At 37.0% G+C, this 6,255-nt stretch overlaps 1 pseudogene; it reads left to right on the top strand.

Moving 5' to 3' along the window:
- Positions 1 to 8: 8 nt before the first annotated feature.
- Positions 9 to 6,255, top strand: part of LOC107723900 (protein rolling stone-like) — a 13,356-nt pseudogene continuing 7,109 nt past the window's right edge.

The raw sequence follows: 6,255 nt of genomic DNA, 5'->3' as shown, positions 1-6,255 counted from the left end.
CTAGTTGGACACAGAGCTGGAAGGAGGAGTTCAAAGTTCACAAAATCCACCTTCTCACCTCTAAACCAGAGCTTCTGCTTCAGCCACGGGTGAGTTTGAGTCACTAAACTTCATGCACTGACTCAATGATTTGTGTGGATGAAGACAAAGTCAGTTCAAACACACATATTCATGATGGAAACTGCTGGAAGAATCAGGCCAAAGGTTTTTGCTGGTCTAACAGCTCTAAACTACTTGGTCTGATACCAAGAGAAAAGCAGATCTTCTTGGTTGTAAGAAAAACAGATCCACTGGACTACAGTAGTTATGTCAGCAATGCCACCAGTTTCGTTCTTATAATTTACTTGTAAATAAATGCATATGTGTAAAATATAGGTTAAAATGTAAACGTAAGTTTCCAAAATCCATCATATTGAAACATGAAATTTAAATAACTTTTTTTGTTTGTTTGCAGTGGGATATTCCTCCATTGTTGTGGCTTCTGTACAGATGTTTTATGCTGCTCTACACCTTCAGCTGGTTTATCTACACAGCTCTTCTCTTCAACACACCTAAATTCCTCATTTTTCTCAGCCATATCTCATACTGTCTTATGGCTATCTACTGTCTGGTTTCTCTTTGTAATCTGGCCTGGGCTTTCCTGGAAATCAGCTGCTGCTCTCACAGAATGAAAAGAGGTAAAATTGTTGTGCAGTGTGTTGCTGATCACAGATACCACTGATTGCCACACAGATCCCACACAGTGACTTTATAAATTATTCTAAGTCATGCTTAAAAACCATTTAAGTCATACTTATGCTATTGCATTATAAGAGCAAAAAAACAAAAAAGTCTTAAGAGAAGTACAAACTGAGTTTTCACAGAAGTCAGTATTGTTTTGCATTGTGTTTTCCAGCAAATATATTTATGAATTTAATGAGTTATAGTTGTATTTCAAATATAAATGCATTACTGTATGCATGTATGTGTTTGTTTGTTTGTTTAGTTAGTTATATGAACAGAATTTGAGCTCAACAGAAAAAGTCCTTATTGTTGAACTCTGATTAGATTGCAATATAAAACATCAAGCATTATCTGTTCTCATGTGCTGCAGGAGCTTTTCTCAAAAGGAACAGCACTATTTTGACTTTCATTTAACCAATGTTGCAGTAAAATCTTTTGCTGCAGTTTATACATATGCCATTGAAATGTTCTTTTTTCCACCAAGGCTGCATTTATTTGATCAACAATACAGTAATATTGTGAAATATTATTACAATATTATTACTGTTTTCTCTTTGAATATTTTGTAAAATCTAATTTATTTCTGTGATGCAAAGCTGAATTTTCAGCATCATTACTCCAGTCTTCAGTGTCACATGATCCTTCAGAAATCATTCTAATATGCTGATTTGCTGCTCAAGAAACATTTCTTATTACGATCAATGTTGAAAACAGTTGTGCTGCTTCATATTTTTGAAGAAACTGATAAATTAAGAATTCTTTGATGAGTAGATAGAACAGCATTTATTTGAAATAGAAATCTTTTGTAACATTGTAAATGTTTTAATGTCACTTGATCAGTGTAATGCATCCTTGCTAAAAGTATTAATTTCTATCATTGATAAAAATTAGGAATTAAAAAAAGAGGCCTATACATGTGTTTCATGCAGTCCTTTCCTCCACTAGGTGTCAGTAGTGAATGTGAGAGCCTCCTTTCTCTCCCCGCTGCTCTCTGTCTGCAGTGGTTCCTGCATTCTGTGATGGGCTGTTGTTCATTAACCGTCTCCTTTCTATACTGGACCATAATTCACCCCTTTGACCAGCACTCCTTCACAGCCTTCAACATCAACATCCATGTTATCAACAGCATCCAGACCGCTGTGGATCTGTTGTTGTCCTCCACACCAGTTCATCTCACCCACTTCTACGCTGTGCTGGCCGGAGCCCTTTATGTCATATTTGCTGTTGTTTATTGGCTAATGGGTGGCACCAACTTGTTTGGTCAACCCTACATCTACAGCATTCTTGATTTCAGTGGGCGCCCCTTAGTGGCAACACTTTGCATTCTGGGAGTTTGTCAGTCTGCTTTGTTTACCATCCTGCCACTTTGTGCTGTGGAACCTGCACTTACTGAGGGAGTGGATGGTGAGCAGGGAGGAATCGAGGAGAATTGCTTTAAGGAGAGAGGTTTGGTGGTGGCTGAAGGTGTTTGGAGGAATAACCTTTGACCTTGTGCCTTCACTGGATCCAGCTGCCTCTGTGTTTGAGACGAGCAGGAGGACAGCCGTGATGGAGGACCAGCAGTCTCAATCACTCACTCTTGTTTGAAGCAGTTTCTGGTCTGTCTGAAGATTATTCTGATGCTAATAATATTTTCCAATCGCTTGCAAAGCTTAATCATAAACTCTTTGGGCTTGACTCTGTTTGCTCCAAATGTTGTTGGTCTGAAATGCCCTAAAACAGTTTTCAGAAAAATCAACCCACACTGTGCAAAAAAATAAAAAGTATATACAGGTGCATCTCAATAAATTAGAATGTCGTCGAAAAGTTAATTTATTTCAGTAATTCAACTCAAATTGTGAAACTCGTGTATTAAATAAATTCAATGCACACAGGCCACCACACACAGACGTGTCAAGGAATTTGGCTACAGTTGTTGTATTCCTCTTGTTAAACCACTCCTGAACCACAGACAACGTCAGATGCGTCTTACCTGGGCCAAGAATTACTGAAATAAATGAACTTTTCCACGACATTCTAATTTATTGAGATGCACCTGTATATATATATAAAAAAAAAATCAGAAATTGACAGTAAAAAATGGCACACTCTGATTTAATAACATTTTACAATTACATCTATCTAAAACCGTCGCTTTAGAATTGCAACTTTTTTTTATCATATAAAAGGGAATTTACCATTAACCAATTAACAGGTTTTACCTTAGAAATTTAGTCTTTTACCGCTAAAATTACTTTTTCTTTCTTTCTTTCTTTCTTTCTTTCTTTGCAATGGTTTACTTGTTCTTGTCACTGTATAAACTGGGACAGATCTATATTGTACACAATTTATGTACAGATAAATCTTTTTTTTTTTTTTTCATTTTTCAGATGATGTGACCTAGTTTTTCATAATTGCAGCAACAATCTAATGTACCAACCTGGGATTGGTAGAGGGTATATCTGGAGATACCTTTCTCAGGCCTAGATCAGAAAAGATCTCTGTGATGAGACTGGAAAATATGTGAAAGAAATGTATTATTCAAAGGTTTAATGATGTGAAATCCAGGAGCTCAAGCTAAGAGTTAAGTTGATGCAATAAACATGTCAAGCACTAGAGGTCAGCAGTGTACTCTAAAATATCATTTAAGATAAAAATATAATTCCACATATACACACTCCTGCTTATATGTGAGCTGACATCAAAATGCATTTAGTGTCTGATATACAGGAGGATTCAAAATATGGGGAAAATCTCGGATTAAAAATGAAATTTTAAACGAAGACATTTTGAGTAGACATATTAAGATTTTTCTTATTTGCCTGAAATTGTTTAGTTTTTTTTTTTTTTTATAGAATTAGAAAAATTCAAAATGTAAGCATTTTGTGGTATTTTTTGCCCCAATATATATTTAATTGGACTTAATAACCAGAATTGTTGTCAGAGACATGAAGAAGTAATGTGCTATTCATAATCCATTTTTAAAACACATTTTTCATTTAATATTTTGATATTTTGCAGTTATTTAGCATTGTTTTGCATTTGTATTTTGCAAGAAAATCAACATATTTTACTATTATACTATTGAGTACATAAATTCTTATTAATGTCAATTAAATTACTTGAGTGTGCTTAATAATTGTCTTGAAAATAATAATAACAATAACAATAATAATAAACTAAATAGTTATTAATAGTTTTAAATATAATGAATTATTTCATGGTATGATTCTGGGCTGAAATGTGACACTCAGTTTTTTATTTAAGATTGTTAAGTTACTCAGTCTCACAGTCAGAGCAGTTAAAGCAGCAGTGTTGGACTTTGGCCTGTGGTCTCCCGTCGTCTCGTCTGGTGTCTTTCAGAGAAAGAGGATCGTGTTCCCGCTGTATTGTCGTCGAGTGGGAGTGTGTCAGTGCTGTTTGCCCTTCAGCACTGGTACAATAACACTCATGCTTGGTTGAGAGGGGTCGTGGCAGCGGCACACAACAGCCTTTAGCCTGAGTCCCTCTAGTTGTTTTTGGTCTCTCATCTCTGCCATCATCATGACCCCTGCTGAATCAAAGCTTTCAATATCCGTCTGTGTGATTCAGAGCTGAGTCAGAGCGCTGAAGCAATGCCACTGAGATGCTAGTGTTTGCTATGTGTGTGTTTGTGTTTGCTTTTATGATTCATTCTAGCTCAAAATTTCTCAAATTTGTGCCTTTGGGTATTTTATAACTTCCTGGCCTCAAATGAAAAAAAAAATTGAGCCATAACTTGAAGGAGTGTAGAGTTTTAATTTTTAATAACTACAAATTTGTATCTGTATCTGTGTGTGTGTGTGTGTGTGTGTGTGTTTATATTCCATAAAGGTTCATAAATTCATCGATTTCCTTTTGCACACAAAATAATTTGACAGGTTTGGTTCCTGATGTTCCCTGCATCTATAGTTTAGTCAACTCGGTTTCTCTTGGGTTCTGTAACAAAATGCTTGTCTTGACTTATGTACTTACAAATTCACACACACTTCCCTTGTGTTTTGTATTGGAACACTGTATCCCACCACATCTAAACAGATAATTGATGACATTCTGGAACTTTCTCACATGGCATTTACTTGGAGCAGGTTTATCAGTCCGGGTTTGTTTTCCAGTGTGAAGAGAGTCTCTTTGAGAGCATTGATCTGATCTGTGGACCCACACGACCATGGTCTGTGTACATGTGAGTTTGTTTTCGAGAGGTTAACTCTTTAGGAAAGTGTCTAATACCGGTTCTGTTTGGTTCTACTTGGTGTAGACTATCTTGTTGTTGCAACTTTTTTTGTTTTCTCTCTGTTTGGATTTCTTAGAATCGTCACTGATGATGCGACAAGGCTTGTTCTAATAGTTCATATCCACTGTATGGATGCCCAGCTCTACTATATACTACAGAGAGAGTCTCAAATTGAGCATTGTTCCAAATCAAAATCAAATCTGGATCCGATTACACTTTTGTGAAGGCCTAGGAAAATTAGGAGGAATTTAAGTGTTCTTACTGTGTTTAGGTTTGTCGGTTTGATTTTTTTCAGAGGTGTATTTTCTCACTTTCTGAACCGACCTAGAAATACTCCAGCTTTCCACGAATCATATCGCTTAGTTTTCCAGTGGCTTCCATTTGTTCCTATTGTACAGTGCATCGATCTGGAAAGTATTCGCAGCGCTTCACGTTTTCCACATTTTGTTACGTTACAGCCTTATTTCAAAATGGATTAAATTCATTATTTTCCTCAATTCTTCAAACGATACCCCATAATTACAACGTGAAAGAAGTTTGTTTGAGATCTTTGCAAATTTAAAAAACAAAAAAATCACATGTGCATAAGTATTCACAGCCTTTGCTCGATACTTCGTTGAAGCACCTTTGGCACCAATTACAGGCTCAAATCTTGGGTTTGATGCGACAAGCTTTGATCATCATCATTTGGCAGTTATCTGCCATTCTTCTCCTTGCTTCTTCACCTCTCAAGTTCTGTCAGGTTGGCTGGGGGCAGACGCACATTTTAATTTTTCTCCAGAATTATTTGATTGGGTTCAAGCTCATGCTCTGGCTGGGCCACTCAAGGACATTCACAGAGTTGTCTATAATTGACTCTTGCTGTGTGCTTAGGGTCATTGTCCTGTTGGAAGGTGAACCTTCTGCCCAGTCTGAGGTTCTGAATGTTCTGGACTAGGTTTTCATTAAGGTTATCTCAATATTTTGGTGCATTGAGCTTTTCTTCTACTCTGATGAGTCCCTCAGTCCCTGCCGCTGAAAAACAGCCCCACAGCATGAGGCTGCTACCAGCACACCTTACTTTTGGGATGGTAATCTGCAGATGATGAGCAGTGCCTAGTTTCCTTCAAACATAATGCCTGGAATTGAGGTTCATCAAAGAATCTTGTTTCTCAGTCTGAGGGTCCTTTAGGTGCTTTTTTCAAATTCCAAGTGTGTTTTCATGTGTCTACACCGAGGAGAGGATTGAGTTTGGCCACACCACCATAAAGCGCAGATTGGTGGAGTGTTGCAGTGATGTTTGTCCTTCTGTAGGTTTCTCC

This window comes from Sinocyclocheilus rhinocerous, unplaced genomic scaffold (genome assembly GCF_001515625.1).
Source record: "Sinocyclocheilus rhinocerous isolate Xijiao unplaced genomic scaffold, SAMN03320098_v1.1 scaffold875, whole genome shotgun sequence".
NCBI lineage: Eukaryota > Metazoa > Chordata > Actinopteri > Cypriniformes > Cyprinidae > Sinocyclocheilus > Sinocyclocheilus rhinocerous.
The sequence above is the reverse complement of the archived record's forward strand: the minus strand, read 5'-3'. Positions and strand labels throughout refer to the sequence as shown.